The sequence below is a fragment of the Nicotiana tabacum genome, chromosome 9 (assembly GCF_000715075.1).
Source record: "Nicotiana tabacum cultivar K326 chromosome 9, ASM71507v2, whole genome shotgun sequence".
NCBI lineage: Eukaryota > Viridiplantae > Streptophyta > Magnoliopsida > Solanales > Solanaceae > Nicotiana > Nicotiana tabacum.
The window spans coordinates 10,532,501-10,543,714 of NC_134088.1; positions in this window are offsets into that span (position 1 = coordinate 10,532,501).

Genomic DNA, 11,214 nt, shown 5'->3' on the forward strand with positions numbered 1-11,214 from the left:
AGGCCTCTCCGTTCAGTTGCCAAAAGCCATCAACCGCCACGAGCGATGCCAAACACAACTCACAACAACCGATGGCAATCGGAACGTACTGAGTTTAGCCCCATGCGCACGGCACCTTGCGGCGCTACTTGCACGAGACCTCGCCGTTCAGTTGCCAAAAGCCATCAGCTGCCACGAGCGATGTCGCCTCCCGATTTTGCCCGCAACAACTGATGGCATTCGGAACATACTAAGCTTAGCCCCATGCGTATGGCACCTTGCGGCGCTACTTGCACGACGCTCCGCCGTTCCGTTGCCAAAAGCCATCGGCCGCCACAAGCGATGCCCACCACCAGACGTACTACGAGCACACACGAGTACTTGCTGACACGCGTTGCGAACATCTGGGACGTAGCACGGACAAGCCGTGCATGCCCCCAATGCCCACGCCGCATGCCAGCGTCCCCCGTGCATGCCCGCCTCGGCCAGGCAGCAAGCACCTTGAGGTGCCTTTCAACACCTCTACCCCCTTATATATGTCTTAAAAAAAAACCCAAGTGACAGGAGTAGACATGTTTTGGCCAGAGAATCATAATAGACATGTACAACACCAAAATGCACAAACCGAAGTACAACTTAGCTAATATATTCACAAATGACTTTTAAACATTGTAAATGATATATTTTACAAAAAATAATATTTTTTTAATAAATATTTATTATAAAACGAAAAAATACATAATAAAATACAAAAAAATAAGAAAATTATTATAAATATAGAAAAAACAATGGAGAAAATTTCCAATACATCAAGTAATAATATAACACATAAAATAATAAATATTTTATAAAACAAGTACGATAAAAACTATTTAAAAATACAAACAATGCATAAAATTTAATAAAAAATATGTAAAAAATAGGTAAAATACATAATATTATTATAAAAATATATAGATGACCAACCACCAATAACCATGACGCACCTCCATTGTGACAACCACCATAAGTGATTCCGATATCAAACCACCGCTGCAAACCACCAACCATCGCCGATCACTACCGCTCGAACCACCGCAATTTTCCACCACCGCCAGCCACGACCACCAACCACCAACATCATTGTGCTTGACATCTTGTTAAACATTGGCTAGCACTAGATATGGTGCGACGTGGTGCGACGTCGTGCCATGGCCACGCCCTGCCATGTCCTGCGTCCTGCCGTGGCCATGTCCTGTCATGTCCTGCATTGTGCCATGGCCATGTCCTGCCACATCCGACGCCGTGCCATGAGACGTCCGATGCCGTGCCATGGACACGCCCTGCGTCGTGCCATGGCCATGTCCTTCCACGTCCGACGCCGAGCCATGGCCACGTCCGACGCCGAGCCATGGCCACGCCCTGCCATGTCCTGCGTCCTGCCATGTCCTGCGTCCTGCCGTGGCCACGTCCTGCCATGTCCTGCGTCCTGCCATGTCCATGTCCTGCGACGTCCGACGCCGTGCCATGAGACGTCCGATGCCGTGCCATGGCCACGCCCTGCGTCGTGCCATGGCCATGTCCTTCCACGTCCGATGCCGAGCCATGGCCATGTCCGACGTCGAGCCATGGCCACAAAAATCAGAGAAGTTTTATGAAAATAAATTTCAAATATAAAAAGTTAGATTTTTCCTAGAATGTAAAAAAGTTAGTAAGTGCATAAGATTGGAAATTTTATTAATTCTCGAATAACAAAGATTAAAATAAAAAAAATAATAGATTATGTGCACACTTATTTATGGCATCAATGCGTAACTTCTTGACTTGTTAAGCTCATACTTTATTCAATGTATATTAGGTCTTTTATTATTTTAAATAAGAATTTAGCATAATTTATTATATTTAAGCACTTATTTTAAAATAAGTATTCATATAGAAGACTTTAATATGGTACTTAATTATTTTAATAAATACTTAAAGCAATTTCATATATCTAAGCATTTATTTTTAAAATAAGTACTAATATTCATTTTAGAGTTTCAAAAACTAAGTTTTCCGATTATATAAACTTAATATTATAATATGGTTAATATTTAAGTCCATAACAAAAATAACTATATTGCAATTCTTACAAAATAAGTATTACTCATAGGTTTGAATTATACTTATAAAGAACAAATTGAATATATCTAATTCATGTGTAAGTAACTAATTATATAGAATTTATACAACTATAAACTCGTATCCATTACATTGTATATAGAATCAAGATGACAAAAAAACCATATAAATTTGGTCCTTTACTAATCTAATAATTTATTAATTATCATAAAACTCATTATCTATCGAAACAATTGAGAGTTTAATATGGTTCTCATACTATATCATGTTTCATCTCTTTTGTGACTATAAAGATTTATTTTAAAAATAAGAATTTAATATGTTTGATATTAAAGTATATGACTCAACTAACTATTATATTATATTTTATATTAAGTAAATTATTACTTTTAAATTTTAATACGAGCATATGACAAAAATAACAATATCATAATGCAATATCAAAAAAGTATTACTACATGTGAGTTATAGTTATATTTTAAATAACTATGCAACTATAGTCATCACTAAACTAGTATATATAATAAGTAGATATTGATAGCGACCATAATTACGTTTACTATGGTTCCACTAGTCAATTGACACCAATCGTTATATTTTGGGATATAATTAGCAATTTAACTATAAAATATAAATAATAAGTAGATATTGATACTAGTTAATTACATTGTTGCGCTTTATATTTGGTTATATTGAACGTCTATATATATAATAAGTAGATATTGATAGCGACCATAAATTACGTTTACTATGGTTCCACTAGTTAATTGATACCAATTGTTATATTTTAGGATATAATTAGCAATTTAATTATGAAATATAAATAATAAGTAGATATTGATGCTAGTTAATTACATTGTTGTGCTTTATATATAGTTACATTGAACGTCTATATATATGCGTATAGTAGCCAACATATAATTTCATTCATTAAGGCCAAGCGTATATTGATAGTGTAAGAAACTAAGCGTCCACCAGACTCTATAGAGAACCAGATTCTCTATTAGTTCCCACTGTAAACAATAGACTGTAAAAACCAACCAATATAGGGAATCAGGTTCTCTAGTTGTTCCCACAGTAGCTCAGCAGTAAATAAAGAACACATATGATTTTTACGTGAAAAAATCCTAACTCAAGGGGACAAAAACCACGACCTACACTTGTAGATTTTCAACTTCACTAACTTGTAAACACCTATTACAGACCACTTTATAATAACGCCATTACAAAGATATTCAACTAAACTAACTTGTGGTACTCTTACCATAAGTCACTTTTTGTCACTCCCTAGTTACAAAGACTTTAACTAACTTGTGATGTTCTCACCACAAGCCACTTTGTGACTCTCTAGTTATAAAGGCTATACTCACTAACTTGTAACAACACTATTACTAGCCATTTTTTGATAACTCTATTACAAAGTCTTCACAACTCAACTAACTCTAGCCAAGACACAAACACAAGGGTTTATGATTTACAAAGGGTTTCCTACACAATGCTTCTAACTAGCTAAGTAGGAGTTAGAAATGAAGAACAAATAACAAAGACTCAATAAACCTAAGGACTTAAGATATCTTCAATCTTGGATCCGGTCCTTGAGGTTGCAGCAGCTTTGTTCTTGAGAGAGAGGTTGTGGCTAGCACTTGAGAGAATATTTTCTTTTTTTGATTTTGCAAGTCTTGGCAAAAATGTCTTGTGCCTTACACCAGGTTTATACTACAAAAGACATCACCTTAGTGATGTCAATTCACAAGGGTGATGTCCAATCTTGGTTAGTACATGCCTCTTCACAATGGGAAGTGACTGTTGCACTGTCGCGTGTACAGTTGCAGGCAGTCACTTTCTGCAGTTGCTTTCCGCTGTACAATTGACTTATACTTCTGTCAGGGGAACACCAAGGGATCAGGTCCCTAATCTGGTTCCTGTGAATCTAAAGGCACACTGCCGAGATTATCTTGAGTTGATTAACTTGAATGATTGTACCAGGCATGCTTCAAGTCCTTTATCCAGTTCTCTCATGAAGTAAGTTGTTTTACCTTCCTTGATTGTATTTATACGTGTGTGACATCACTTACAATGATGCAAGCAAGGTAGGTAAACAGTCTTCCATAGAAAGTTGACTGTTGCACTGTTCCTGTGCAGTAGCGTATGCATGCAGCAACTTTCCTACTGGAGATTTGACTTCATACAATCTCCTCGGGAACTAGTAGGGACATGTTCCCTCAGCTATTCCTTCCACTCTGAAGAGTTGAGTTATATCCCACGCTGGATCCCAACCTGGAACTTTGTGATCTCAAGGTCTTGTAAATGTGTAACAGGTTCCTTATCTGGTTTTGGATGATAAGTTTGTTAGATCATCAAAACATAAAGTAAAAGTACTTATTCCCAAGGTACTTGTAACCTATCAATTTCCCCCTTTTTGATGATGACAAACTTAGAATTGATATTCCCCCTGAGAACCAGATCTCCACATTGTTCCCCCTACGAATCAGTCATATTCCCCATGAGAACCGAACCTAAGGAGCTGATCACAACTGGTTCCTCAAGACTGTTTGACAAATCATCAAAACTCAAAGTACCATAACTTATCAATTTTTCCCTTTTTGATGAATGACAAACCCAGAATTATTCCCCCTGAGAATCAGATTCCTTACATGCATTGATCACATCTGGTCTGTACCTAGTTCGTTGAGAACGTTTGTCATCATCAAAACATGACATAGTGTAACTTAGATCAATTTCCCCCTTTTTGATGATGACAAACCCAAAATTATTATTCCTCTTGAGAACCAAATTCCTCACATGTTTCCCTGAGGATCAGACCTATAATCAACATATTATCAGCAACGTTCCCCCTACGAAGTATAGCCATCTTTCATGCACAACACAATATATCAATTCGATTCTATTCCTCGCCATGTTGACACCTATATAACTTTCATGCACATCTATCTTTTACTAAGCAGAGCTAACTTTCACACCCATGTTGACACCTTTATAACTTCCCCCTTTTGGCATCATCGAAAAGAATAAGTATAGAAGAAGCACAACCAAAAAGAAGTTCAACAACATTAACTCAGGTCACTTGGGAAACACAACATAAACAATAACAAGAACAACAAGTGAATGTCAGTGCACAAAAAAGAGTGATTGCCCGTAGTGGAGTAATTATAATAAAAGCACAGTAGTTTCAACAGTACATAATATGAAAATTTAAATGACTAAGTACCAATGTCATCAAATATAGGGATAAAAAGAAAATAAGAATTCAAGGAAATTTGGATGGAGTGAAAGACATGGATCACTGGGCAGGAGAAAAAGTAAGGGGCCAAGGCCTTGATGAGCTTGTCCATTGGTTCATTTACTCTCCTTTGATCAATGATCATTTGCTCTCTTAGTTTCTCCACCTGTTTCCTTAATCTTTCATTCCCACCCTTCAACTTAGCATTCTATTTTGCCAAGGGTCCTCGAGGACTAGGTTCTCAGTATATCTGAGTAGGTTGAGCCATCAATTAGATCACCAAGAATCTCCCCAAGCTTCGTCTCATCAAGAACAGACTGAGTCCCATGCACATATAGCATCATAGTATCACATAAAACATATAAGTTTTTACTTCTTCAGAAACATTGGGACTTGGAGGAACAAAGAGGTGATTCTATTTTTGGAACTCAACAATGTCAAGAAGTTCCTCCAGTTTTCAGCATATCAGAGTCAACACTCTGCCTTACAGCATTTTTTGAGACTTCAAAGTCTTCTCTCTCCAAACCTAATGGATCAACCTTTTGCTTCTGTAAGGAACCAGGTTCCTCACTTACACTACCTTTTCTATCCCTGATCAACCATGTCTCCCTATTCTTCTTCTCAATATGTTACTCGTATCATCTGTTGCATCTTTCTCAGCCAACCCCCCTTGTTTTAATTCTTTCTCACATGTAAGGATTTTATTTCATTCTCTCTGCCACAATCACATCAGCAGGTCACATCACTTCATCATCAATCCTTTTTACTGGATCGAAAGTTCATTTATATACATAACTTAAAGAGGAAAAGATCATCATTAAAATTGACTTCATGAAAAGGACTTGAGGGATTAGGTCCCTTATTAAGTCCTCATATTTACCAATTTCTCCATCCTTGAAGGCTTCCACAAATCCAGCAACAACTTCAGCCTTACACTCTAGAATATTAGATCTGCCCTATTCCCTTTCAGTTAAATTTCCATCAAAATCTACCAAAGAATTCTTTGGGTTTTGATTCTGATGGAGTTAGGTTTTTGGAAAGTGATAGAGTTGGGTTCACTTCTGGAATATTTGGAAAGAAGGATTATTTTGATACAAGGTTGATTTTGGCTTTGAAAAAAAATCGGTTTTATTTGGGTGTAAGATACAGAAGTGCATTTTTGGGGCAACGAGTTAGTTCAGAAAATGTTTAACATTTAGGCCATCAAAAGTTAGGAGGAGAGGTAGGATAAAGGCATAAACAAATTAATAACATGATACTTCAGCAGCTTAAAAAGGCATATAAGTATTGAAGAGACTACTAACCAGGTTCTGTGACGATTTTTGAAAATTTTGAGCAAAGATTCTTAGAAGTGCAATGTCACTCTTACTTGTTTTTGCCCTGAAACTGCCATATATATATATATATATATATATATATACCTATAACAATATATTTTTGAGTTAGATGTCGCCAAAATATACTTTTTAGCATTTTACCTTTCCTTCTTAACATAGCCAATCATAGAGGGACTATGTCCTTAGTTGAGCTTGATAAACCCCAACTCCAGATGATTTATTTCAAAATGTTCCCTGCTCAGCGCCTTGGTGAAGATGTCTGCTACCTGATCCTTCGTCTTCCAAAACTTCATACAAATCAAAACCTTTTCAACATTGTCCCTGAGAAAATGGTATCTGACATCAATGTGCTTGGTTCTCTTGTGTTAAACTGGGTTCTTTGCCATGTTAAGAGCACTGGTATTTTCACATAGAAGCGGTACACAATCAATGTATACACTAAAATCTTCCAATTGTTGCTTGATCCACAGTGAATGAGCACAACACGAGGCAGCTGCAACATATTCTACTTCAACTATTGAGAGAGCTACTGAGTTTGTTTCCTTGTACCCCATGAGATAATACATGATCCAAGGAAATGATCCATTCTAGATGTGCTTTTCCTGTTCACCAGATAGCCTGCATAATCAACGTCAGCATAACCAATAAGGTTGAAATTGTCACCTGAAGGATAGTACAGAACATCCCTCAAAGAGTGATGTCGCGCATTAATGTGCCTTGTCCTCTTGTGTTGTACCGGGTTCAAGCTGTAAATACGCCAAAGTCTTCAAGATATTGCTTGATCTGTACTATTTAAGCCCAACCAGAAGCAGCAACCACGTATTCAGCTTTAGCAGTAGGAAGAGCCACACAATTTATTTCTTTATACCCCATGAGATAAAGCATGACCCTAGAAAATATGCCATTCTAGATGTGCTATTTCTATCCATTAGATATTTAACATAATCAGTATTAGCATATCCAACCAATTCAATGTTATCTCCTAAGGGATAGTAGAGAACCAGGTCCTGCATCCCTCTGAGATATCTTAGGATTCTCTTGGCAGCTTTCAGATGAGATTCCTTTGGATTGGATTGAAACCCAACATACAGACCCACACTAAAAACAATATGTGTTCTGCTATAGAAGTGACCCTATGATACCACTATACATGGTCTGATTTATAGGGGAACTAGGTTCATCCATTCTAGACAAGTAGCTATGGCGATAGGAGTGTCAATGATTTTTGATGTCTCCATGTCAAATCTCTTCAGCAGCTTCTTGAAGTACTTCTGTTGTCTTATCATTGTCCCCTTGGGAGTCGCTTCACTTGTAAATCTAAGAAGAAATTCAGTTCTCCCATCGTACTCATTTCTAACTCACTTCCCATGAGTTTTGCAAATTCTTCACATTGAGAGTCAACCGTTGTTCCAAAGATGATGCCATCAACATAGATCTGTACAATGAGTAGGTTCCTTCCTAATTTCTTCAAAAAAAGAGTGTTGTCAATTTTCCCTCTTGTAAAGCCATTTTCTAGAAGAAATTTTGACAACCTTTTACACCAAGCACGGGGAGCCTGGCTCCTATAATAGTTCTGTCAGCAGGTCGTGGAACCAGGTTCCACACACTATTCCTCTTAAGTTGATGGAGATCTTCTTGCATAGCTGTAATCCAGTCAGCATCTTTCAATGCTTCCTTGATATTCTTAGGATAAATTAGAGAGAGAAAGGCTGAGAAGGTAAGTAAGTTTCTTATCTTTGATCTGGTTTGAATTTCTCAGCAGCTGGAGTTCCAAGTACAACATCCACAACTTTGTTTTCTGCTTCAGATATCGTGATTGAGGGACCAGGTTCCTCTATGTCAGCTGGAGTTTCATCTTTAGTTCTGAGGAACAAGGTCCATGTAAATCTAGAGTAATCATCCATAATGACGAAAATATGTACCTCTTTCCTCCTCTACTTGGCATCCTCATAGGTCCACATAGATCCATATGGAGGAGATCAAGTGGCCTTGAGATACTAACTTCCTTTTTGGGGTTGAAAGAGGATCTGACTTGCTTTCCTTTTACACATGCATCACACACCCTATGATCCTTGAAGCTTGACTTAAGCAGACCACGAACCAGGTCCTTGTTGACTAATTTGTTTAGCAGCGTGAAACTTGCATGACCCAGCCTTCTGTGCCATAATAGCACTCAGACAACTAAGATACCCTTGTCGCAGATTAGGGAAAAACCTAGCAAGCTATACTTCAACCCCTTCACAAAGTACACATTTTCAATAGAGTGGGGAAGAGACTTCCTGATCCTTCCAGCTCCCAGAATGTATCCCTTCTTGCCATTTTCAAAGGATACACTCCCTTCCTATAGGGCCTTGAGTGAGAGAACATCATTCATTCTTCTAATTTTATGCTTATAGCAGCCACTATCCATATACCATTTTTGCTTTGACTGCTACCTCTCACTTCAGCCTACACACTAAATCAATGATTAGACTTAGGAACCCAAGCCTGTTTGGGTCCCTTATAATGATAGAATGGGCGAATCAAACTTCTTTTTGCCTATGCAGGCAACACATATTTTCTTTTCTAGGAACCAGGTTCCTCATCAGTACCCCTCATAAGACTGAGTTTTAACTCTAAAAGAGCCCTTGTAATAACCAATTTGACCATAGTGAGTGCACAACCTATTATCAGCTACAATTACATACTTGCTATGGGGATTATAAGAGGTTTTAGCCTTTTCGAACCCGATTCCTTGCTTGTTTTCACTATTACTCCTGTACATAGAAGTTATTACATCAGATGACCGGGTCCATTTAAGTGACTTATCAAGATCATTTTTAAATCTCTTTAAATCCTCATAAAGTTGTCTATTCTTTTCAAGCTCAGCAACAAGACTTGTTTTAACTTTCTTAAGCTCACTCTCAAGCTCAAGTTTAACCTCACTAGCCACTTCTTTACCCTTAGTGTTGTCCATCCATTTTTTGTTTGTTTTTTTAACAAGATATGTTCTCTAGTTACTTCTTCCACTTGTTCCTTCAAGTCTACAATAGAAACTACCATATCATCCCTCTTTTGTTCTATGTCACCAATTTCTTCTATTAAAGCATTTTTCTCATTAATGAGGCTATGATAGGCATCAATCAACACATTTGCGAAGTACATCAATTTTATTTTAGAGTAAGTTTTTAAATTTCTTTGAACATCAAGAAAACTTACCTCATCTTCCTCCTTGTCCTCGTCATCATCAGATTTAGCCATGAGTGCAAAGATTGACTCATATTCATTGTCAACAACCATAATAGATGCATCTCCTTGGTCATACTCATATTCAGACTCACTAGAGGAATCTCCCAAGTCAATCACAAGTTTGCTTCACTATGTTGTCAGCAACATCTCTTCTTTTTAATTTCCTGTCAGGGACTGGGTTCCTCTTAGATGCCTTATCAGTATTGGTTTTGTAACGATCCTGCTTATGAAGAGGGTAGTCTTTAATAAAGTGTCCGAACTTTTACACTTATGACAACAATAATTTCCTTTGAAATTCCTGCTGGAACTTCCTTTCTTTGGGATCCCGCCATTTTTACGAACCATCTTCTGAAATTTTTGTGATCTATTAGTTGAATTGACTTTCCTCAAAGTTTGGTGGAGTAGCCATGTATATCCTTTCTAGGTGTTAACCTTTTATAAAGAACCTGCTCTGATACCAATTGTTAGAAACTAAGCGTCCACCAGAATGTATAGAGAACCAGACTCTCTATCAGCTCCCACTGTAAGCAACAGAATGTAAAACCCAACCAGTATAGGGAATCGGGTTCTCTAATTGTTCCCACAGTAGCTCGGCAGTAAATAAAAAACATAGTGGATTTTTACATGAAAAAATCCCAACTCAAGGGGACAAAAATCACGACCTACACTTGTAGGCTTTCAACTTTACTAACTTGTAAACACCTATTACATGCCACTTTATAATGACGCCATTACAAAGATATTCAACTAAACTAACTTGTGGTACTCTTACCACAAGTCACTTTGTCACTCCCTAGTTACAAAGACTTTAACTAACTTGTGATGCTCTCACCACAAGCCACTTTGTGACTCTCTAGTTACAAAGGCTATACTCACTAACTTGTAACAACACTATTACAAGCCACTTTATAATAACTCTATTACAAATACTTCACAATTCGACTAACTCTAGCCAAGACACAAACACAAGGGTTTATGATTTACAAAAGGGTTTCCTACACAATGCTTCTAACTAAGCTAAGTATGAGTTATAAATGAAGAACAAATAACAAAGACTCAACAAACCTAAGGACTTAAGATATCTTCAATCTTGGATCCGGTCCTTGAGGTTGCGGCAACTTTGTTCTTGAGAGAGAGGTTGTGGCTAGCACTTGAGAGAATATTTTCTTTTCTGATTTTGCAAGTCTTGGCAAGAATGTCTTGTGCCTTACACCAGGTTTATACTACAAAAGACATCACCTTAGTGATGTCAATTCACAATGGTGATGTTCAATCTTGGTTAGTACATGTCTCTTCTCAATGGGAAGTGACTGCTGCACTGTCGCGTGT